The sequence below is a fragment of the Cotesia typhae genome, unplaced genomic scaffold (genome assembly GCF_013202065.1).
Source record: "Cotesia typhae breed Kobodo isofemale line unplaced genomic scaffold, CoteBio_Ctyphae contig_5, whole genome shotgun sequence".
Taxonomy (NCBI): Eukaryota; Metazoa; Arthropoda; class Insecta; order Hymenoptera; family Braconidae; genus Cotesia; species Cotesia typhae.
The window spans coordinates 1,805,009-1,831,822 of record NW_027423757.1 but is presented as its reverse complement, the minus strand read 5'-3'; the positions used below and the strand labels follow the sequence as shown (position 1 = coordinate 1,831,822).

At 30.3% G+C, this 26,814-nt stretch overlaps 1 protein-coding gene and 1 long non-coding RNA gene across 2 annotated transcripts in view; one reads left to right on the top strand and one right to left on the bottom strand.

Moving 5' to 3' along the window:
• The window catches only part of Alpha-man-ia (alpha-Mannosidase class I a), a 316,108-nt gene that overhangs the window by 184,854 nt on the left and 104,440 nt on the right, over positions 1-26,814 (top strand). The window lies entirely within an intron of this gene.
• On the bottom strand, positions 24,736-26,747 carry LOC141531403 (uncharacterized). The gene is made up of 2 exons (XR_012479920.1): positions 26,035-26,747; positions 24,736-25,889 (listed from the first exon to the last, which is right to left on the bottom strand). It is a non-coding gene; the product is annotated as an uncharacterized LOC141531403 (long non-coding RNA).

Below are 26,814 nucleotides of genomic sequence, written 5' to 3'. Positions count from 1 at the left end.
TTAATAAAATAATACTGCTATGTTATGATTACTTTTGTGAATCCATGAAACATTTTTTTTTTTACATTTTAATCAAAAAATAATACCAGTTTACATACTCTTGAAATTTTTATCATCTCTATTACTATTATATATATATATATATTTCTTGTGTGCGTGTGATTTCTTGATCGCAGCATCAAATATTAAATACTATTCTACTTTAATTTCAGTTTGTCCCGACACTTAATGCTGCGATCAAATTGAGAAAAATATTTGAAATTTTGTGTTATTATTGTGTTCGTTCAAGTCGTGTGCTAATTAAAATATTAACTACGAATAGAAATTGATGTTTGAAGAGTTTTGAAGTGTACCTAAAAAAGGATAATAATTTTCATCATAACAGTCCAGATTGTTACAGCTTATTGAAGAATGTTTGAAATTTTCGAATTAAAAGACGTGTGTACAGGACAACGTCTGTCGGGTCTGTTAGTACATATATAAAAAAAGAATCTGAAAAACGGTTCACCCTAAAGGCCATCCCTGCAACTTTCCGCTAATTTCATATCTAAGCGCTTAATTTCATTCAATGTCAAACGAAAGTCATTGAGAAATCTAGCTTCCATTTCGGGCGTAGCCGAATGGCGTTCTTTATTTTTTTTTTTTTTTTTTTTTTAGCAAAACTTGTTTTCACTTTGAGCAAAATGCCAAATTCCAAATGTAGCGATTTTAACCTTATTTTGTTGACATGAATATGTGTCGATAGAATGATGCTCTTTTTTATTTTTTATTTACCAAACTATGAACAATTGAAGGTATTGTTTGATAAAAAGTAACAGAGTTTCCCATAACTGGATAGAAACAGATTTTTTTTTCCGATTAACAATCTATAAACAAACAGCTGCTTTCTCTATAACAATCACCAATACAGGGTAAAAAGAAGCAATAGGATAGCGCTACCATTACTTTTACTAGTCTTAAATAGCATAGATTTTTATTTCCAGGAATAAACTTAGTATTATTGTGAAAATTATTCCAGTTTTCTTACAGTCAAAATACGTCTTCTTACTGTAAGAATACTCGCTCAATTATACGTTCTATTCCTGGAGAAAAAAATACTTTTTTCGCCAGTGTATAAAATCTACCATTTTTATTATAATTTTTTTTTTTATGACCTAGTGAAAAAAAAATTTATCTTCTGCTGACTATAGTAAAATTAAAATAGAAACGATGAATGCACAGCGATTGAAGGGTCGTATGTTTTTGATATCTATGGAGTTTTTAAACCACAAGCTATCATAACTCGAGTATCGATAAAATTTTTCTATTATCCTCAGTTTTATTGGTAACAGTAAACTGCACCAACATTTAATATAGTATACGTGATATTTATATATTATATTCTTGTTTGTTTTAGGTAAGAATTTTCATGAATCTATTCTATTTGAATATTCTGGCTCTACTCCGAGATGATGATGCTTAAATTTCAGGTGAGTTCTGCATGAACCTTAATACTCAATTAAAAAAAGGTCATTCGGCATCCGAAATGGAAGTAGATTTGATTTTATTGCACGCCTCATAAGCGAAGCGTTCAGGTAGGTACTACTGTCACTTCTCGCAAAACAACCGATTTTTAAACTTAAAATATCTCTATTCATTTATCATATATTGCACTTGTGAAATAATATATACTCACACACATAAAAAAAAAATGATATTTTTGATGCCATTTTTGTGATTTAAACTAGTTGAAAAACTGTCTAAAAAAGTTCTGTCTTGGACGTCTGTGTGTTTGTATGTGCGGATCTTGCATGTTATCACGATAACGACCGAAAGATTTTACTGATCGATACTTTTTTTTTCCTTTTATGCTTCAGTATAATTAGGAATAAAACCCTAACACTTTTCACGGTCTGGTTCGATGTGATTTAATTTTTATTAAATAAACAAAAAAAAATATCGACTGTTCTTCATAGTTTTAGTATACTTTTATTTTTTATGTACATATACATAAAGCACAATTTGGGCGAACCAAGTCAACTGTGTAATGCTTTGGATTGCGTCCAGCAGGTGATACTACTCGTAGCGAAACGCAAATTCAAACATTTTTTCCGGGTTAAGGCTGAACCATACACTGAAAAAAGAGCGGTGTTAAAAATGGACTTATTTTAACACCACGCGGTGTTAAAATAAAATAGCACTGGCGTAGAGCGGTATGATGGCCGACCGGACTAAGTCATTATCCCGGTAGTTCGGTCGCATATCATGCCGTGAGGCGAGGGTTCGAGCCCCGATGGTTGTTAGAATAGTTCCAACACCAACCGTCGGGGGTCGCTCCAGTAGCCGAACTGTACTGGCATGGGTTTCCTCTGTGGTTTCCCCATCGCCACTATTCCAACAACCGATCGAAAAGGGGGATGAATAGGGTAAATGCAGTATAGAAAGTACAAGTCGGTCCACAGCCGCATGGAGAAGAAAGAAAGATACGTGCAAGAATTTGAAAGTGATATGTTGATAATAAGAGGAAAGATTGTGTTGATAATATAAAATCGGGGAGCACATGTTGATAATAGAGAGTTGAGAAAAGACTATATGTGGAGACGCTGAGACAATCAGCCTTGTAAAAACCACAAAAACGGTATACAAGTAAAACTAATAATAATAATAATAGCACTGGCGTAACAGTGTACTTTTCCGGTTTCAAAATACCGGTGTTAAATCGGTATAAGAACGGAGTAATACGCAGTGTAAAAGCGGAGTAAACAGTCTATTTAAAATATCAAGATTCTAAAATCTATACAATATAATAAAACTTAGTTTTTAAATCAAGAAAATAAATAGAAAATATATTAAAGCACACTGTAAAAAATTTCCAATGAATTTTACCATGTGTGCATAGTAACACCGGACTCCTTAATAAAAAAACTGGTACAAAATTTACAAGTTTCCATAGTAAACGTATGCACAGACTACACAATCGTGTCATTAACAAGTAAATACTGCCCTCTGATTGGCGTTCACACTGGAATTCATTGCGCTTTCAGAACATTAAAGGGTTAATTTTAAAAAATTCCGTAATAGTGTTTTTTTTTAACATGACTATAAAATTGTTCCTCAACTCGTTTAGCAGGTAATGAATAATTTTTTTGTGCTTGAGAAATAGCGTCGAATACTGCAAGCCCGATCAAAGCAATTGATTTGATCGAAAGATACTCATCGCAATTACAATTTTTTTAAAAACGTATATTTCTAACAACCACTAGATTTTCGAGCTCAAAAAAGTATGAAAGTTTAGTTTTCGAGCTTGAAAAGCTCAAAACTTCGGAATAGATAATTTTTCGAGCGTTTTGAACTCGTACTCGGAGAAAAAAAAAGCACTGATCACTATTTTGTACAGTAACCAGTAGTATTTTGGAAGAAAATGTGGTTAAAATACTTGAGACAGTAGAGAGCGCTAAATAAAAACTACTGGCTACTGTCTGCACATTACTGAATCGTGCGCTGGCATTAACTAGTCGTGTCTCATACAGCACTCTCTACTGTCCATGAATATTTTTCTAATATTTGTATGAAACAATAATCATTGATATTTTCTTTTTTCCGTACACATAGCGGGAAGTTCTAGAAATGGCCTGCAGGGTCAACCGTTTTTTAGATTTTTTTTCTAGTAACACTTATTCTCTAAATTTGAAACAGTGAAAATCACTGGAAATTAGTGGTATATTCACTATTTCACAGTTATAAGTATACCACTTGGTATACTTATAACTGTAAAACAGTGAAATTCATTTTAAGAGAGTAAGAAATGTTACCCTTATCCGGAATAGCTTAAAGAATGCTGAAAAATTTTAACTGTGGAAATTGTTTTTTTTTTTGACTGTATTAAATTTTCTAATGAGTTAACATAATATGTTCTGCATATTAATCTGAAAACATATAATTATTCGTAGAAACAAAAATAAGTATAACAGTAATACTTATAGCGCAGTGAGCAAACATATGAGCCTCGAGGCATGAAGCAAATGTTGAAAGCTCATTTTGTATACCATTGTATTTATTTAGCATTAACAGTTTGCTTACTACATTTCAAATACAATAATCATAGCAGTAGTTAATTATTACGAGGCTTTGAGCAATAACGAAAATTGTTTCTCTTATTTTTGTAGACGGTTGTCACATTTTTTACTAAAGTCGTAATTATTAATATAATATATTCCATATTGTATGGAACGCAAAATATGTCCGGGGGCTGAATTTTCAACATTATATTAATTTATACATTACTTACATTCTAGAATATATACTTCTCTTAGTCAATTATCATTTCTCTATAAGATTTCTGCCACAAACGCTAGATGTTTGCGTGCCATAAGTCTGTGCGCTCCGTATAGTTGAGAGAGATAATACCTAGATGAGAGTGAAAGATGATATAGCGAATGCTATGCATGAGACATGCTCGGAGTATCAGAGCGTGACATAGAACAATAGTCGATGAACCCTTTGACGTGTCATCCTGTCAAGTATGCGATATTGCAAACTTTGAGTGCCTCACACGTTCCTTTCAACTTCTTTATCAATCGACTTTTATCACCCAACTGAGAGAGCTTATAACAATTTTTTCACCTTTTTGAATACTATTTTTTTTTTTTTTTTTTTTTTTTTTTAGGAAAAATTATACTTTCATTCGTTGCAGAATCGATGAAATAATTCGCTTATATTTCCCCGGAAAAAAAATTGTCTGATATAACCCTTTATGGTCTGATCTGATTAGTTAGGGCAATAGCAGGTTACGTGTGAGTATAAAAAAAAATTTTTTTTATCATTTTACAATTTGTTATTTTTTTTGGAAATGATAGTGAAACTGTTTTTGTTTGGATTTTAATATTTTTTACTTCCCGCTGAGAAAATCGAAAATTTCAAAAAATCGGGAAGTTATTGTTTTCACCCCGTTTTGCAAAAATCGAATTTTCATCAGATCTCGACGTTTTAAGGCCGCAGGATGCTTTCCTGATGACACCCACGATGTTGTCATTATCTGTGTGTGTGTGTGTGTGTGTGTGTGTGTGTAAACCGATTATAACTTTTAAACGACTAAGCCGATCGGAACCTTCCCAACAGCGTTCTAAAAAGTTTCCTCAAACTCAGATTTCCTGTGAATTTGAACCAATTCAGACCAATAGATTTTGAGAAATTTTGAGAAAACTAAAAAAAAAAAAAAAAATTTTTTTTGAAAGTCTTTTTTTGGAATAACTTTTAAAGAGCCCTTTCGATCAAATACAAAAACAAATTCGCCTTCAAGCTTGAAAAAGCACGTCGATCGCTGCTAATCCGGTCAAAATCGGTTGATTCATTCGGGAGATATCGTGAACGAAAGAAAACCGAAACAAGTGTTTTTTTCGGTGTTAATCCGAAATTTATAGTTTAATCAATTCAAACTCAAAGATTTGTTATAAGACTAAAAAAACTGCGTTGAATGCCGCCGACCGCATGAAAATCAGTTGATTCATTCAAAAGTTATTGCGGTTTGAAAATTCAAAACATAGTGTTCTATAAAACTTCTATCAGACTTTTGAGCTCGAAGAGCTTAAAAGCATATAAAAGCTATTTCTTTGAGTTTTGAGAGCTCAAAACAACAAATTAGTTGTATTTTTGAGCTCGAAGAGCTCAAAAACGTCATTAGTGCAATTTTAAGCGCCTACGTATGGAATTAGCCGAAAGTAGCAGGGATGCCCTTCAGGGTCAATCGTTTTCCTAATTTTTTTGTAATTATAATAAAAATTGGCAATTTTAATTTAATGCTTTCCCGCCGAAAATTAAAAGTGAATAAATAAGAGAATAATTGCAGGCAATCCACTGAAGTCGATTAACATGTGTGTGAGCCCCTTCAGGACTTTAGTTTATTTTTCTACCGTACCAACTAAAATCTGGCTTTGGTTGCACTTTTCATGGTAAACTATCACCTTTAAGATACAGTTTATGGAAATAAAATTCCAGCGCATCCTGGCGTGTGTAAATGTAGGCTGTGAAATATGTTTTTTTTAACTGTAGTTTCCCATTTATTGGAAGATTACCATACATTCTCATTTTATATAGTCTATGACATGTCACTCTACAAGAAAAAAGTCAGGATCTAAAAATTTGGGTTGCTATAGTTTGTGCCAGTGAATTTTATTAATTTTAAATAAAATTCATAATTATTAATGACCATTATTAATTAATTTTGGTAATACGAGATGTAAAGTATTATTATAAAGCATTATTAAACGAAAAAAAGGTTTGTAAAATTTCATAAAATTTTGCAACCTCAAAATACCGTTCTATCCGTTAGCAACGGATTTGAAAAGGACTTAGTACCAGACTCTACCGAGTCTGTAGATCAATTGTCTCGATTCTTTTTCTATTCGGTTCGTTTAACTACTTCTAAGGTTTGATTTGTAAATTGTGGCTTAGTTATTATTCGTTTCATTATAAACAAAAATGATAAATAATATTTTTTGTAACCAGAATTCCTGGTTACAAATGGTTTCTATCATTTTTTATCAACCTGACGCAATGAGTGAGGGCGATTAACTCGCAAGATAGTTCCAATCCGCGGAAAAATTTAAACAAGCATCAAAAGTGGATTGCAAAGAAAGTTAATTTTTCAGAATAAGCTAATTTACATAGAAGTACTTTTTTATCCCAATGGACGTTTAATTTAAAATAATTGAAAAATCTACAAAATTATACTCAGGTTTTTAATGAATTTGACGTTTTGGTATATATCATCGCTAATTCGAATAACTTGGGAATGATATGAGTACTTACAGCATGCTCATTTGCATATATCAAATTTTCTGTTCAGTGTATCTTTTACTTAAACATGTTATATATCAGTGAATCATCAGATTGAATACTATTTTTCAAAATTATTGATTCCTTGAGTTTTTTCCGTGCATCGACTTAGTTTGTGATCGAGTTTTAATCGGGTCAGTGACCTCCATTATTTTTAAATTTATCCACACGTGGCTGAAATCTAAAATCGCATGTGAGCAGAGGGCATTTCTCATAAGTCAACGCCTAGCGATGAATCTGCCTGTTCATATACCGCAGTATTCTGTGTACTCGAATGTTGATGCTCTCTGGGACTGGACTGCTCGGCTGGTTTGTTGGATTGAGAGGTCAAAGTGCAGTAAAAGCAAGACCCTAGGGGATCGTCGCAAATAAATACCCACGGTGATGTATTCTTTTACTCTCTTTCTCGCTGGCAAATATAAAACATGTATTTTTTTCGCTATTCACTCACTCACTCACTTAACTTTATGTCTCGCTGGTTTGTTTGTTTGATTGTATACACAAGAGAATATTTTCACCGACGATGGCGATTTCACTGGAGTAATATGTAACACGTTAAATGATAATGATCATCATTCGTTAGTATCAAACTAAATCACAGTATTCTTCATTGTACCTTTAAAATTCAAAAAGATATATTTCTTGATCTTATGATGCATTATGCACGCTTCATAGCACAGAGCGTTAACAATTAACTTACGATCAACCTATTTTGTCAATTCTAATTGATTATTTTTTATTCGGCTCGCCAGAATCAAAGAACCGTATAGTTTGAGATACGCCTTTTTTGACATTAGTAACGCGATATTCAGATAAATTTATACAGACCCATGTACTACATATCGCATGATTCATATATAAATTCAATGCCATAACTCATACAAAACAGCATACAAAATAAATGGTCTCCAATTTTTTTGAATTATTTTGTCTATCCATCTGTTCAGTGATAACCAAATAAAATATAAATAAATAAATAAGCAAGCAAGCGAATATCGTTGCTCATCTAACAATGATGTTTTCGTATACTCAATGAACCTAAGGCTGGATTTATTCCATGACAAATTCACGCGGCGCCTTAGCGAGAAATGAGATATCGACGACACCGACAAGCATGACATGGCGAGCGTGTTTTAAAACTGGCCATTTGTAGCGGCATACCGCTGATCAGAATTTTGTCTTAGACTCAAGCCGTTTTACTTTCTCGTACTCGTTGGAAGTTGTCGCTTAATGTGTATATGTGTATAGTTTATCATAATTATAAATAATATATTCAGATATTAATAAAAGTTTTATTTTTTATTTAAATGGGATATAATATTTGGAGGGTCGGATTTGATAGAAAAAAAAAATTATCTGTCAAGTTTTATTTTCAGTAGTATCTTTATTTTCTGAAGTTAAAACATAATTTTCTATAGATTTAATCATATGACAACAAATGGCACAACATGCACACAAACTAAACAAGAGTGAATAAATATATAACAATAATAATTCATGATAATTCATAATAATAATTCATGTGAAAAAGCTTGTTAGTATAAACAATTATTCGAAATAGCCGATTCATTAAGTATTCAAAACTCGCAGATGATAACTTGTGTCTTCTCTTGATATTTTTCGCTTTATTATTCTACATATCTTTTGTGCCTTTCTTCATTCCTTTTATATTTTTTTAACATGGTTTGGAGGTCGAGTTGCACGACCCCGGTGGACTCTGAGCCAGAGTAGAATCCACAGCCGGTATACTGGACCGAGAAGTCTGGACAAAGAGACGAGAGGTAGACATGCATAAAAGTGGATCCGAGTATAAGGTACGTGAAAGAGGAAAGAGACGACCAGACAAAAGGAAAGGTACGTTGAAGACACACAGAAAGGTGTGCACTCTCTAGATCACTTCACTCGTACACTCCATACACGACGATAAAAGAAAAAAAGAGAAAAAATGAACGAACAAAAAGTATGAAGATAAAAACAAAATCTCTGTAGATCACCACATGAGCAAATTGCCTCCTGTTTTTCTTGAGATTTTTTTTTTCTCTCAAAGGGGAGGGTGGGGCACGACGGCCTCCTTAAGCCGGTTATTTTTTTGGGGTTTTTAACCATCAAATTAGTTTATTTTCTGCCTATTTCGAATAAATCAGTCAAAATTTTACAAAAAGTCAAAAAAAAAAAAATTTTTTTTTCTCCGGGGCATGACGGCCCCCTCACCAAAAGAGCATAAGAAAAAATTTTTTTACTGAAGCCATTACCATCAAAATCTAGAGATTCTCCTCCTAGAAAACGTCGTCGAGGGAAAACCACGATTCTTACGAATCTTGAGTATTGCTAAGAACTTAAAAAAAAAAAAAAAAACGAAATAAAGCAAAAAAAAAAAAGATCTCAGTTAAACAAAAAAAAATAAATAAAATCAAATCAAAACCAAAAGATTAAAAACAACAAATGTTTAAAATACAAAAATGACGATTGCCATTGTCTTTATTGCAATGGACGTTACTCAGAATCCACAGAGTCATGAATTCAGTGTAAAAATTGCGATAAATGGTATTGTAATTCTTGCGCAGGAATTGACGATGATTATTCCGACAAATATGTCTGTAATCATTGCGAATAATCGTATATCAACGTTCTAAATTAGCAAATTGTCTAACTCCATTTTAGATAATCTTCCATTTGTACAAAAAAAAATTAGTTCAAAATATTTTATCACTCTAAAAAACAATTTAATATCTAAAAGAGATATAGTATTTTGGTTTAGATTATTCAAATAATTTATCATTCGACTATTGCTACATTAAAATGTTAAAAAATCACCCTCTAAAAAACAAAGACTTAAGCCAATTGCAAATTAGACCGTCGACATTAAATTATCTCGATGTAACTTCCTAACTATCGAAAGTTTATATTTTATGTTTTATTCAAAAATTAATTTTTTTAAGCTTCATGAAGAATCTCTAAGTTTAAATTTATCAAACTAGAAATTTCGGAGTAATTCCGAAAAAAAAAAAAAACATTTTTTTCTTCTATGTAGATTGTAGTGGGAACAATCTTCGTTGAACTCAGTTCAATCCGAGATGGGACTCAATTCAACGAAGATTGTCCCCACTACAATCTACATAGAAGTAGTTACCATCTGTACATTTTTTCACTATAGATGGAACTAGTTTCCATCCGACATGGAAACCAGTTAAATCTTGTTTTTTCCGTGTACAACTAAGTCATGAACATTGGTCACACTGAAACTATATCTTTACTAGTGTGAGTATCTGTTTATTTTCTTTTGTTAACCTATGCGCATCATTATTATAAAAAATATTTAAAAACTGTGTATCAATCAATCAGAAGTTGTGCTTATGAACGTATAATAATTTTCAATATATATCACAAAATGGATGCATTAAAAAAAGTTGACACAATAAATGAATTGCGACTATGGACAATAATAGTTATTTATGTACCTTGGGCGAGCCACGCGCCAATACGGTCGAAGTGATAAATATTTTCAGCAGGGATAGTATAAGGCCGAGGCCCGAAGCTTTATATCCCTGCTGCAAATAATTATCGCAGAGTCCGTATTTGTGCGTGGTTTGCCCATGGTGCTTAATAAAAATGTTTCATCCCATGGCGGACGTATGCGGGTTTTTACATGCAGGGGATACTCAATTTGTACATAAATAGAGTATGATGCCATAATGAGTATAAAAAGGTAATTAAAAAAATTATTTGTGATATCAATATTTTTTTTTTTATTGAAGCACTCAATTTCGCTATCACTATCAGTATTATTATGACACAAATCCATTTTTAAAAATTTATATTTTCATTAATCGAGAGATACCGTGACATTCAATTTTTTTCAAATTTAATTACCGATTTGCGCTATTTTACAAAAGTGAAGTAATGATTCAACTGAAATTAGTTTAATATCGAAAATCTCGATACTAATAAAAAAAAAAAAAAAAAAAAAAAAAAGCCATTTGGCCTCATTTGAAATGGAAGGTCGATTTCGCTTGATATGAAATTCTCTTTATTTTCGCTATTACAATTTGTTGAAAACCAAATTCTTAAATTATTTAGCATAAAGAAGTTCTGCAAAAGTTTTCCTGGTGTACTGACTATTTGGACAGTTACTAGGGACTAGTTTGAAGATGAGCAAAATCTATATTTGATGCTTTAATAATAAATGATCAATCCTTATGTTTATTAGATTCACGGTGGCATGAACATTTTAATCATTGATAAGTACAATAAGTTAACAAAAAATATTTAATTTTAGTTATATTGTCGAAGGTAAAAAAGAAAAAAAGTCAATATTATGTGCATCAAATTAAAGGCACTAAATGCATTAAATCAAATTTTATGAGCTATCATTTGAATTTTTCAAAAATTAGCTATCTCTTTTCGATCAAAAATTATACACCAATGAAGTGAACCAAAACGTGATTTTCACCATATTGAAAATTTTAAATGGGCACCATTTCTAAACTAATTGACCGATTTTGCTAATTTTCGAGCTCGTTTAAGGTAATTACCCAAAAAATATATGTACCAAGTTTCATCAAGATCGGTTAAAAACTTTTGCAGATATCCTGATGACAAGGTCGGTTGTATATATTATAGATAAATAAATATTGCGGACAGTTACTTAGACGAGTTGTTAAAAATTTTGTAAGCTGGAGTTCTACTAGAGTTATCAATAACTGCAAAATCATTTTTAAATACATATAGTGTATCTTTTTACATTGAAAAAATGTCAGATGCTGATGAAGTTACAATGGGTGAGTTTGTTTACTTTAGCATTGAAGATCATTTCACCACAATCACTGATCCAAGTGTCCATAGATTTATTATTATTAACCTATTAGTCTAATGATGTCATCTATTTCATAATATAAATATAAATGAAACTTTTATATCATTTCCTTTATTAAACATCATATTTATTCTCTCTGGCAATTTTAATAACCCCAAAAATTAAAAATTTTGATAAACTCAAAATTTTAACCTGACAAAGATAATGGAGAATCTAAAGTTTTTAGAAGAAAACGAAAATATTCTTAATTGAAGAAAATTATTCTTAGATAAAAAATTTGATTGTATCGATCAAAGAAATAGTTCTTTTCATCTCTGATGTAGATCTCTCAACTAAACTTAGATGACAATATTCATCATAAGAAATTCTTCGAACAAAGCATCAGGTTATCTTCAAAATTATTTTTTTTTCTTAAAAAAATATATGTCTTGCATAAGGATAATTCTTTAACCAATGCATTTTATTCAACGTTAAATCCAAATTTCAAAACTATAATCTTTTTGTACACGTTTCATAACCCGCCGTTACTCTAAAAATGCTATTTTGCAACAGTTTCCCAACATAATACCCCATATTATAATATAATAAATACAAAAAACATTTTTGCTCAGTAATATTACGAACTTTATAATTAAATTCGTTGAAAATTAGATACCTGTAAGCATCCTTAAAGACTTACATGAGTTTACTCCAAGAAAAAAATCATATTTTCAACAATTTTTTTTTCATTAATAAAGAAATTTTTAAATTAAACTTTTTGTTAAACTGAAGATGTATATTTTATAAACATCTTCTGAAATTTTCGTAGAAAAATATTTAAAAATCAGTCATTGCAACGTCGTTTTCGGATATCCTTCCGAAAAAAAGTGCTTTCGCGTTGACAACATAACTCATGACAGGATCATGTGAAATCAAAAAATCAAATTGAGTCTTTTATTTAGTACCTAAAACTAAAATCGGCAAGGAAAAATGATGTACTAGATAATGCTAGAGATCGTCATTTTGATGATCCGCTCTATAGCTGAATTGACTATACAGCGTATTTATAAAAAAATGACTATTCGGCGTATAGTCAGAATTGCGATACGTATCCTTATTCTGACAATATTTTCCTCTCCGTGAAGACGTAGGAAAAAAAAATTGAAATTGGGATTTTTGGCCCAGTTAAAAAAAATCAAATTTCTTTCAAAGTTACAAAACATTTTGATTTTGTAAAATTAGTTACAATTTGAAAAAAAAATCCTTCGAACTAGTTCTTGTCAATAGTATCTTGAAGACTTGTACCAAACTTCATCAAGATTAGTTCAATAGCTTTAGAGAAATCTCGACAACCGACTCGAAAAATGGCGTTTCATGTAAAACGTGTTTAAAGTTTTGAGCGCTTAACCAAATTGGCCTTGAGAGCCAAATTCCCAAGGCTCTATCTCCTAAACCTTTACTCTGATAGACTTAAAAAATTTAGGATAGTATTCTGAACATTTTGTAGAATTTAATAAAAAAAAAAAAAAAAACCCGACTTCGGGAAGCTCCTCACCATGTAACTTCTTCGTAACATATCAAATTCGTATGGGCAGCTTAAAAGCTGCAACATAATTATAGAAAATATCAAAGTGAATTTATTTATGAAAACTGTTACCGGGGCAGCTGCCTCATTAAACATATCTTGTTCCTATGCTTGTCTCTCTGTGTGGTGGCAAATATTTAATACTGCAAATGCTTTTGAGATCATAAATTTTAGAGTATAGTCCGGAAATCGAAGGATTTTTCATTGCATTTTGCTCTCCACCTCTTTTCTACTTATGTAAATATTTATATTTAAATAGACATATAGGTATAAATTTTGTGATGGTTGATTCTGATGAAGGGGAGGAGTGAGCCACTCGTGAATTTCATCAACTATTCTATAAATTATTCCTCGCGGGTCACCGACATCGTGTGAATTTCTGCCGCGAGTCTCGTAAAAGCTCCCGTGGCGGATACCTAAAATTTTTCTATCTCGGACAATACTAAAATTCAACGATAAAATGTGGCATAAACTTTATCACGCGGATCAAAATTATACAAAAAAATCTAAAATAGTCGTAATTTTTCGGTTAAAAGTAAAATTCGAACAGCTCATAAAAAATATGTGAATCAAAGTATCTTCATTTATTACGGCAATTTATGGTCGGTATTGTTACAATGTTTTCTCACTTTTAGTGTAAAAATTGAATAACGTCAACTCACATGTAATTTTTTTTTTTACATATGTTATTAGCCAGAACTTCCACCCTTCGGTACTTATATGCATTCGTATACAATTCTGTGGTTAGCGTCGCATGAAGAAAAATGCAAAAAAATTTACAAAGAAAGCAAAACATTGAAAAAAATGAACTGACGTAATTGGACAATGGTCTACATAAAAACAGAATAGTTGCGTTTTATAGACAATTAATTTGTACAGGGACATGGGATAACATTTTGTGGTACAACTGTACAACGTAGTTTGAGACTATCTCTGTATATGTATGTATATGTCTACACACGCCGTGTCGCACGCTCAAAATTTGTTACGGCAACGTGCCAAAAACTCATTTATGTATACATATGTACTCTTTTGTTAAACGACAATCTAATTTGACTTTAGTTATTTAAAGTTCACCCCATGCCAGCGGAAATATAATTATCTCTATTCTATTAAACTATAACATAATAATATAATAATAAATAGTTAAATTAGTTACGTGCTTAACTACTTAACGATTTTGACTTGTAAAATTTACATGTCAACGAAACGTGTGTTTTTCTTTTTAGTTCCACAGTTGTCAATCTCAATAAAAAATATTTAAAGTATTAATGAAATGTGTACATTAAAGAGAAAAGAAAAATATTATTTCAAACAAAAAATATTTTTTCTTTAATTATTCTCAAATCAATAAAGGAAAACTCGTAAGTAAAAAAAAATTTTTTTCATTCATTGAAAAAAAAAAAAAATAAATAAAATTATTCTCTTTACACTGAGAAATTTATCATGAACTAATGTGAAAAAATTTGAGAAACGATTGACCGATACGCCAACCCTTGAACTTCTCGCTTTTCTAGAGTTTGAAACGCTCAAAAATCTACCTATTGGTTTTTTTATTTATTTGCCGAGTACGTTTACCCTACAAGTTGATTGCAAATTTATAATCTAATTTCTTAAGAACACGTAGTCTGATGTCGGCAATTCACTCTGGACCAGTGACAACAAATGTTAAATAAATCGGTTTGTTTATTTTAAATCCATGTAAAATGCGCTGAAGAAGGTTATCAGACTGACTGTAAATACCCTAAACACTGCTTAAAAAAATTAAACTAGATAATTAACTTTTGGCACTCTCTTGCGGCTAACATGAAAATAGAATGATTAAAATTTTTTGTTGATAATGAGTAATTAGTTTTCTGCCCTAAGTTAGCTGCATTTTAATAATTTTGTCTTCTAAATAATCTAAACTAAACTAAAAAATTAAATCAATCTCAAAGATGATATTGGTTGTACGTCTATTAGTAATTTCTTTATAGTATATTTTATTTACTTGAATATGTTATGGGTCCCGAAATAAGGGAGTTTTACGCGCGAATACTTCCTATTTAATTATCATTTTGTTATTTTTTTTTTTTCAATGATTAAATTTAATAATGAAAGAATAAATTTACGAAGGACTATTATTTACATATTTCTGTCAAGATTCATGATTTTTTATTGAATAATTACTTAGTCAAAAAGCGTACCAGTATCCTATTTAAAATTTAAATATTCACCTGTCCTACATGTTCTTAATGTTAAATTTAAGTGATGAATAAACCAGGGATAGCAGAAATATACTTTCTACTGTCTCTAATTAATTCGTCGTAAAGTCAGTTTCAATATAAAAGTTCGAAATTCAATAGGATCAAACTTGAGTACTCACGTGAATGTGAATATTAAATAAACTTTAACTGTCATTAGACCATCCGAATATATTTTTACATTGAAAATGGAAAAGACTAAAATTGAAATGACTAATTATTAAAATATGGTTTAAGCTCACCCAGATCGCTAAAAAATTGATCTTCATCAGAATTTTTTCAGACTATCTTGATCTATACAATTCGTCAATATTTTTTCTAGAAAAATAAGATCATTTTATTAAAATATCTGCTATACAAGTATCACACAATATTGAATAAATTCTATAAAATTTTTAAGTTTTTTTTAATGCAAGTTTTGAGAAGTCATCTATTTAATATTTATTGACTAAGATACAGAAACGGATCATTTAAAAAAGAAGACATAAACTGTCATCCCAAGTACATGGAGTAAAATTAATATTCTGTTAAGTTAATAAAAAAACTCTCACTCAGCTGATTAATAATTTAAAGAGTTGACGTTAAGAGTTTGAATGGATTTCATGCATACGAGCCATTGACCCGACAGACTCATAAACTCTTCGACCCAATCGACCCTTAAGACAATTTATTCATCATAAAAAGTGTAAATAATGGGTGAGGTCCTCCGAGTAGTTCCCCAATTTGCAGTTTGGATCTCACAGGATGGTTAAAATGATGCTATGGACGAAACAGCTTCGTCCACACTGGAAATTATAATAAAGAATCTATTAAAAACAGTCATTTTGTTTTTTAAAAATTCATAATCATATGGTTGTTTATATTCAAAATATTAAAATAAATTAGAATCGTAAAAATTAAAGTAACTTTCTACTCTTAATTTTACCCCAATGTATACGTCAAATGTATTTTGGAATATAACAAATTTTTGAAAATTCCAAAAAGTATGAAATCAAAAATTATTGTAGCCGATAGTTATATCATACTCACCAATAAACTTTTTTGGTAACATCATAATTCTCGTAATCGAAAGCTTGTAATTCTTTCAATTTGAATAAAATTAAATTATCTAAAAGAGTCTTACACTGAAATTACAAGAAAAAAATTTCAATTCCACAGATTGTATTTAAGACGAGGAAAAATTAAAAAAAATTTTTTTCTCGATATTTTCTTTAAGATTACTATCGAATCAAGTGTAATAAAAAATTTTCGAGCCCAAATCTGAAAACTAAACGCCTGAAACTACAATTTGTTTACTATTCAATTTTTTTCGACGCTATTTTTATCCTAGTTAAAGTCTGCTGAAAATATCCAAACAGATTTGAATCTTTTAAATATCACTTTATTTTTATGGCTAGTGTATTAAGATATTGGAAAAAAAAAAAAAAAAAAAATTGTGGTCATATCATAAATTAGGAATGCGCAGCAATTTGTTATAAATAAAAAAATTTGGAAATCGCTTGACCGCACAGGCCAACCCTAGAACTCTCGCTAAGTTTGAATTTGAATTTCCAAAATGTGTTTTTCGATTAACATTTGAGCTTTCAAGCTCAAAGTACTGTTTTTCACATTTTGAAGTTCTTCGAGCTTAAAATGTATTTATACAACAAATATAATTTTTGAATGCGTCGTTCAATTTTCTTTTTTGAAAAAGCATTCAACTTAGCTTTTAAAGCAAAAAACAATGCATACATGGTTTTACTATGATTTTTACGCACGCTTTATTGATTGAACTGAGTTCAACGAAGGTTGTCCCACTACAATCTACATAGTAGTTACCAACTGTACATTTTTTCACTATAGATGTAATTAGGTTCCATCCGTCATGTAAACCACTTAAATCTTGTCTTTCCGTGTACATTGATTTTTCCAAAAAAAAAAAAAAAAAAAAAAGAGAAAAAATGGAGACAAATTTTTACGAGAGAAAGTTAACAATCAAGCACAATTACATTTTTATTTTGATGAAAATACGTGTATGATAATTTGTATCTTACCACTTTCATAAGTAATTTATTTATTCAGTGTATTATCAATAATAAATATCTTATAAGCAACAATTATGTAATTCAGGAAATGGAAATGTTCGTAGATAGTAGCATTAAGTATTGACAGAGATTGATGATATTCATCCAGTTAATTGGCGTTAGAATACTGTGCAGAGAGGGAACTTGCGAAATAAGATGGGGAGAATTGATAAGACTCACAAAGATTAATTGACGAGAGTCAAGGACTCAATGAAGTCGTATAACTAAAGCTTACTGTTGGAGTGCGTGTAGAACGATAATAATTTCTCTTCATGTCTTATTGCAATGATAGTATGTGCCAACTAACAGGATAGATACAATATATATATTAAGAATAAAATGAGAAATCAAAGTTAATAATGTAAGGAAATAATAAAGAGATAAATTGCTGTAGATACGAGCACTCGTGTTGGAACCATAGAAATGTGAGCGATGCATAGGAGGGTTGAAAGAAAAGATGGAAACAAGTGAAATATATAGACATATAAGTTTAGCTGAGCAAGATAAAATGAAGGGTTCATAGTAGCAACAAGTGGGCGTCCAATGTGCGGTGGTTTCATTTCTTCCGTAACACACACACAGACACATAAACACACACAAACACAAACACACATCACTATATATGATACTACTGTATAGTATGTCTAACAACTTGCGATGACTACTACTGGTCTAGGGCTGCTAGTGGTTTGACAGACATCCGGAAAAAGCAAGTGTAGGACCTCTGAACCAACGCGGGTTAATGTCACTGGCCTTACTTGAACTGTGTCTTCTAGCTAGATTTTGCTTTTCTTCGCTGCAGAAGATTTTAGCTCACCGATGTTTATTTTCTTCACAGGCAATTTAATTTTTAATTATTTTCCAGTTTTAGTATTAGCAGCACGTAAAAATAGAGCTTTATTTGTTGTCAAATACATAAACATTCAAACATTCAGTCTTCGAATGCAAACATATTTAATCATTTAAGGACGTTTATAGACAAGAAAAAGACACTAATAGGTTATGGCTATTGGTTTCTTTCTTACGCACTATAGCTGCCTCTCTTTACAGACTATCGCTTATTTTCTTTCCCTCACGTAAAATATCGAAAGTCACTAACTTCAAACATTTTTTATAAAAAAATGAATACCGCTCGTTTATGTTATTTTTGATAAAAAATACTTGATATATCTTTAATTAATGATTCTCAGTTTTTTAAAACAATCCTAAGAAAAATACGATTGATATTTAATAAAACGTTCGCTTGAACGTCGGTCCGCAAGGACTATTTAAAAAAATTCCTGCAAAGGATACTTATGAGTATAAGTACTCAAAATTTAAAAAAAATTCAAGGAAACGGTTTTTTCTTGGAACGTCCTTAATTCTAAATTTGCATAAAAACGTTAAAAAGGGATGCATGTATACACTACTACCACTAAACAATACTCTTATAAACTTACTATAGAGTAATTGGTTTTATATCCAAACAACTCATACCAAAATCATCAAGACTTTGAATCAGTAAAGGGTTTTGACATTATCAATTAGAAAATTTATAATTAATAGCCGATTAAGTGCTGCCATAAATGAGCTGAATAGTTTATGAACAAAGAATTCAAACCATTGAAATAAAAAAAATAAAAAAACAATTATCGGAAAATGCAAAGTTGTAGAAGAGATAAATCAACGCTAATTACATAGTATAGTTGAAAATTGATTACTTTCGTTAATCTTTCGATCTCTATTAAAAAGATTAAAGAAGTCAAATGGTCAAAGTATGTAGGCAAACTTCATTAATTAACGCTTAGTAATATAATAATCTATTCTAGCCGATATTCGTTGATTTAACTCTGAGCGTCTAGACTTTGCTAATTATAAAAGTCGATGAGTATCTAACTAACGCAATAATTAATCCACCGAGTTTTGAATTTACTTTCATTTCGGCACTTGTTCTTCTCTTTTCTTGTATAAAAATATTATATATGTATACAGTCTTTAGTAATGGTATGTTTTCGAGATGTACTTATTCATCATTACGATAGTTTCAAAACTTTCAATTCAACTTATTTTGCAACTTAACGTTAAAATATACATACCGAGTAATATAACGGGTTTTATATATTAGTCTTTATGCATGAAGCTTTAATTCCGATCGATATTTTAATTTGACTATAATTAACAGTTATTTTGATTTTAGATGCTTATAACACAGTATAATGTACGTATATTATTTTATACATGAATAGTAATTTAATTAAAATTTTTAACAAGTGTAAAACTTAAAATTTCGAATAACAGCAGCATATAATCATTATTAATTAACATCTGTGTGAGTTAAATATAATGGAGTTTTGGTATTAAACAAGCAATTCTTGAAAATTTTATATAATATTATTATTTAATTACTTTTAAACTTTTGTTCAGTAATTCTCTGAGAAAATTTTAGAAAATTTTAAAGCTAGATTCGTATAGAATATAATGAAGTTATCATAAATATATTAGGATAATTAAAACTAATCTAATAATGATAATAAACGTAAGTGTATATACGTGAGTTAAAAAAAATCGTTTCTTGAAGGACACGCAAGCCATTGTACAAGGTTCGTTTCCTTGATCTTTTAACTTGAAACAAGTTACACAGGTATATTTATTGCACAGTATACTTTGCTGTCTCTCATCTATATGAATTTTTATATTCAATTGTAACTGTTTCTTGTTTCGTTCAAGTTCAAAGAAAGAACTGGGTGATTTTTTTTATGATAAATATAACAAACATAAAGGAACTTTAGTTGTCTTGATTTAACGAGCTGTTTTAAAAATTTTCTATAAATGTATTTATTGAAGTGAATTTTACCTTACACGGAAAGAAAATTATAAGAACTTTTTCTATGCGTTATGGAAATGGTTTCCACAACGTCATGGGAATAGTTCTTATAATATATGGGAATAGTTTTCATAGTTGTATGGTCATGGTTCCCATATTACCATAAGAATCATTCCAATGTTGTCGAAAAATGTAGAAAATCGTTATTTTCGATATGTATGCGTACAGATAGGTATTTTGGTAAGCTTGAAGTGACGTAATTTTTTACTTTCTACATGGAACATGAATTTTTTGAAATTTGCGATTTTTTTTTTTTCAATTTAAGTTTTTTTTAACAAAATTTTTTTAAATAATCTGTGCTAACAAAAAATTATTATTGAAAATTTTAATTTTTCTGCCACATTCGAATTCTTTTGTAAAATTGATTCATTTTCAATTTTTATTTATTTTTTCATTAATATTTCTGTGTGTTATAGAAGTTTTTCCTACACTTTCCTCTAAAAATTCATATTTTTATGACAGTATAGGAACCATTACTATAATATTATGGAAATAGTTTTTATAATAGTGTAGGAACCATTCCCATAATATTATAGGAATGATTCTCTTAATGGTATAGAGTTATTCCAATAGCATTATGAAAACCATTCCTATAATGTTATAAGTAGCATTCTCATAATTATAGGAATTGTTCCTATAATTATAGAAAAATTTTCTGTAATTTTAGAAACCTCTCATAGTTTAAATTTGAAAAAAAATTCAATTCAATTATAGGAATCGTTCGCACAGTTTCCTTTTTGTGTACTGCTATTATAATATTGAACATTATAAACATTATGCAGTATTATTATAATATTGATAATTATAGCTATACTGATGTATTGTTGTAACTTTTAAGTAAAACTAATTATTAATTTTGGTTGGATGGTTTTGCATCGACGAAATTTAAAATTTATTACAAATTTGAATTAATCATACGTACTTCGATCGATATAATCTCTGATAGCGAACAAAAATTTACATTTTTCTTCGAATATTTTATTGAATCTCATGGAACAGCGTAAGAGTGAATACATTTTTCTCCATCTCCAAGCCGAAAGCTTGGTCTTTCTCTTTAAATAATTATCAGTCGAATAACAAGAGCTGGGCATGTTCTTTCTACGTATATAATAAATTACATATGTATTATGTATACTGGTAAAAATTATAACAATAATAATTATTATTTTTATCATTATTATTATATATTTTTCAACAGGAATATTTTTGATTTATGTTAATATTACTTAATTAATAGACTTCACATATCAATGTTCTAATTAACGCGGTATCTAACTCAATTTCAGAAAATCGTTCATAAATGCGAAAAAAAATGAATAAAAACTTTGTTTTTATTCCTAACAATCAATTCAATGTATGGTACATAGACTATTGGAATATCTACATATGAGTAAATGTGACTCATCAAATATCTACGAGTTATGTTCGAAAAATACTTTTTTGTAAATTTTGAATTGCAATACCTCACAACCGAATCAACCAATTATTGTCGAGTCGAGTCGTACGTATGTACATGAGTGTGTGCAGAGTAGAGTTATGCATGTATTGCACTATACAATTACATTTATATCTGTTGAGAGAGAGCGTAGGCGTAGAAAACAGACGAATATATCTATATATTAGTTCTAGCTTCGACTAAAAATTTCTCAAACAATTTGGTACCGGGATTTGTTTGAATTCGGGAGGTATCGTAGTCGTCAAGTTGCGACGTATGCGCAGAAGGGTATAGCGCAGAACGGGGCCGTATAGGAAAAACCGAATTTTCTCGTGCGGTAGCCAGCATTACCAGTTGCTCTGATGCCCTTGTATCAGTAGTAATTTTCACGCAATCGCTCTTACATACTACGCATCATACAGTACAATTAATAATTCCTTACGAATCATATCGTTTGATATCATTTGAATCACTATCATTCAAATCACATTCATAAATCCAGTTGAATTCAATTATTTTCGGTTAGATGCAAAATTATAGAAATTGCGCGGCAATTCGGATCGACGTCAAACATCCAAGCTCTCTCTCTCTCTTACTCTCGTGGGCCCGGGCGGCTCGTGATTGATCGTGCCTTTTTGGCTTTGATCGTTTCTCTCTCATACACATACGAATTAACACGACTCTCGACAAGATTCATTATCATTCGCCTATAATTGGCAATATGCATTAAACTATTCTCATCAAAAATAGTTTATTATTATTGTAGTTATGGTCCTGCCCTGATTAAATAACGATAGTCACAATCCTGCCCTGACTAAATAACAATAGTTACGGTCCCGCCCTGCCTAAATAACAATTACACATTTATACAGATTTTCTCTTGTAATTATCATCGAGGAGGTTTTTTATCTGGCTTCGCCAGATTTTTCCTCCTCTGGGACAATAAATTTCTTCCTGTTGTCCCAAACATCGAGTATAATTTATTTGAAATTCCTATCCATCTACGCTAATAATTAAAATAAAGTTCTGAAAAACTGAAGCACGAATTCTCGGCGCTTTGATGAGGTTTCGACATAACAATTATGATATACTTTACGGCATTCAATGCATGTTATTGAAAACAAAAATATAACATTTCATTTCAAATGAATCAATTTTATTTGGTACCACACTAATCCCTAAAGTGCTGATAGAAACCTTCGCACCGGCCGATTCGACATGCTTATCTGACTGTACACTGAGAGAAAATTTTATTCAAGAGTAATAAAATTTTATTACTATTTAATAAAACGTTTATTTGGCTAATTCCAAATAAAAATTTATTAAATATTAATAAAATTTTCTTACATACTAATAAAAATTTTCTTAACTACTAATATACGTTTTATTAAACACTAATAAAATTTTATTAAATACCAATAAACTTTTCTACTAACTCAGATTTTAAAATTTAACAAATGAACTGATAAGAGTTCAAAGTTATTAAATAAAATGAAAAGAGAAGCAGAAAACCTGACAATTTAGAAGAGCCTTTTTAAAAAATAAAGACTGTTTTTATAAATTCAATAGAGTATTTATTTATTTTTATTATTTAAATATAATAAAAACTTTCACATGTCTACGATATTTGTTCAATATATATATCATACTTAAATAATTAATTAACGAATACATTAGAAGTATAGTCTATTTTAATATGTTTTATAAATATTAGCGTATTCTAAATTTATAATTGACATATTATTTTTTATAAAATCGATTAAAAAAATTTATTAGAAATTAACACTCAAGTACCACTTCAGCTATATAATATACCTCCAACATTACGAGCGAGATTAATATCACTTTATTCACTGACTTTAATTGAAATCAATTAGAGTATCTTTGGTTTAGTGAAAATTTATTTACCATAAAAATAGATATCAACATTTTACTTATTAAATGTTTTAATATATTTTCAACAGCTTTTAATTATTTTGAGAAAACCATAGCTACTCTAATTGATTAAAAATTTTTAAAAATTTTAAACCCACTTGTTCCTGATATTTTTTTTAGTATTTTTACCCTTAGTCCAGCTTTTGGAATCAACTCTTTGATTTCTTCTTGACTACTTAAAGTGATGTAGTCGTCGAAGGTTTCAAAATCGTTTAATTCATGTTCTATACAGACAAGATATAAGTCGAGAGTAAACAAATAGGTTAGGTTAGGATGTTTCGTTGGAAAATCTTATTTACTATTTATTAAAAAGTTTTACTGTGAAAATTTATTATAATTAATAAAAATTACTATTTTGTTATGGAACATGAATTATGTATATTAATTAAAAATAATTTTTTTAACAACTTACCTGAAAAAATAGACTACAAAGATAATAATTGCCAATCCTCTAACAACTTTTTTATATGTGTTTTAGCACATTTAACTTCTATATTTTTATGTATTTTAATAAATTAAAAAAATCGATAAATATTTATTTATTTTTTGTTTGAATTATTTTTTTATTGTAATACTTCAGGAGCGAGTACAAACTGCGCGAATTTGTGACAGCAAACGAACGCGACACTCGTGGTTATTTTAATAAACACATATTAGTATTTAATAAAATTTTATTAAATACTAATAAAATTTTATTAGTCTTTAAGAAAATTTTATTTATATGAAATATAATTTTATTAATATTAACTAAGTTTTTTTTTCAAGTCCAAATAAACTTTTTTATTACTCTTGAATAAAATTTTCTCTCAGTGTACCTTTTTAAAAAACATTTGATTTTTAGTTGTAACCGTGGGGTTTAGCCCAGGTCCAGTTAGCTACCCCTTTCCTCTATAGAAAGGGCGCCACTGGGATTTTAGACACGGTGTCCCAGAAACCGGAGGAGCATGAGAAGGAAAGGACAGGGTCGTGAGAAGTCCGAGAAAGGCTGTAAATAAAACTGAGAAAATTTATTTATAAAAATTAAACTGATTTATTAACCAACTCCACAAACTTAACAATCTCCTTAAAACTAACTTAATTGTGAGAACCTCTCACCTACGTTGACCCTTGCCAATTTTTCCTATAACTAATTAACCAATTTATTCAACCTCGTCACTCCGACGGAATACCTTAAAATCTAAATTTTACCTCGTCAACCTGACGGAATACCATAAAATACCAACTAATTACCTCGTCAACCTGACGGAATACCAATTAACATAATTTACCTCGTCAACCTGACGGAATACCAGTTAAAACCTATTCCCGACTGCGCCCCCGACTCGGGCGTCTACGCAGCGGTTTCCTAACTTAATCCGTTGTACCCCCGACTCGGGCGTCTATACAACGTTTCTAAATACTCACTAAATTCCATACAAAAATCGTCCACCGGACGCTAACTTAATACACACTTTCTCTAATTACTCAATTTTCTTCGAATTACTAATTATCTAAATTCCTTGAATTTTACGCTTAACATTTCTTTAATACCAATTACCAAATTCACTAATTTAATTCATTACCAAATTTTATCAATCAAAATTATTCAATTAAAGTCATTAACTATTTTCTCAATAAACTAATTTACTAGATTTACTAAATTAATTAAATTCAGCCCAACGGCCTAGATTTATATTTCCACAATTTCCAAGAATTTAACACACAACTATAAATGACCTTTATTCTGAACTACGCACTTTAGCGAATTTACCAAATTTTCTAAACTAATTGTTAACTAATTTTGAATATTTATAACAAAAAGACCGAATTTATTTTAATTAATTTCTTGATGACAGTTATTTGATAATTATTCTTAATTCTATTTTCTTAATTTCTAAATGACCTTGGCAAACTTAACCCGATTGGAATTTGAAAATTATGTATAGACTATTCGAGACGCTTAATTTTAGTTTCAGTAAAACTTATATTGGTTAATTCAGCCTAATTGAAATACAAGGGCCTAAATAACCAATTTACCTGAAGTTCCAATTATTTCAGCCAACGATGGAATTATCCCAGAGCAAGTGAAATTTAGCAAACAGCACTTCCTTCAGCTTCTCGAGTCCGTAAATCCCTTTTTCTCGTCTATTCGATCACAATTATTTCTCGTACAAATTCTCTCTGTAAATGCCGATAAATAAATAATAGATCAAATACAAATTCGTCAGCCTAAAGGCCTGACGGGATGAAATTTTATAAAGATTTGGAATATAACGGCTCGCTTCGTTCCTCTCTTTCGTGAAGCCTCGAGCAAATTTCTACTTACGTTTATTTTGATGGTAAGTCACTGAGCACTGTACAACCACAAGTTTCGTCCGCCACAAAGGTCCTGTTTTGGTCTTCGCCGGCTCTTTTATAACCTCTCTCTCAGGTTCTCGAATTTTCCCATTATCTCGTTCCCGCTTAGATTTTCTGGGGAACAGCGGTGGGGACTTAGCGACCCGTACGACCCGGTGACGAGTCTTACAACTAGCTACTCACGCTCAGAAGGTACGGAGTAGTCCCTACTCACCGCGACAAGATAACAGTGACACTAGCCCCGCGCGGGAATTCAGATTCCCTGTCACATAGTATTTTATTATTTGTACTAAGAGTAAAATAGTACTAGTTTAGAAAAAAAAATTCACTGATTAACATAAATTCACTTGGAATTCGCGTGTTGATAAACTCGAATTTTAGATATTTAATCCAATCTATTAATGGCTTAAAACGCAATATAGGGCAACCGTATTTTCAACGTTTAAATGTGACGTAGTGTTAGCTATAAAATAAAACAAAAGTAACTAAAAACGAGAAAAAAAAATTTTTTGGCACACAAGCTGCAGCATAATCTGACCACAACGTAAATCATGGATCGGTCTGGTAAATTTTAAAAATAATCCATAGAAAATCGCCGGCGAACTACGCGTCGATTATCGCGTCGGATTGAACGATCCTCCTATATACAGTTTTATAATTTAATCGTGTCAGATAGCCAGAGAGAAAGGGGAGAAAAGTATTAGTACTAAATATATATATATATATATATATATATATATATATATAT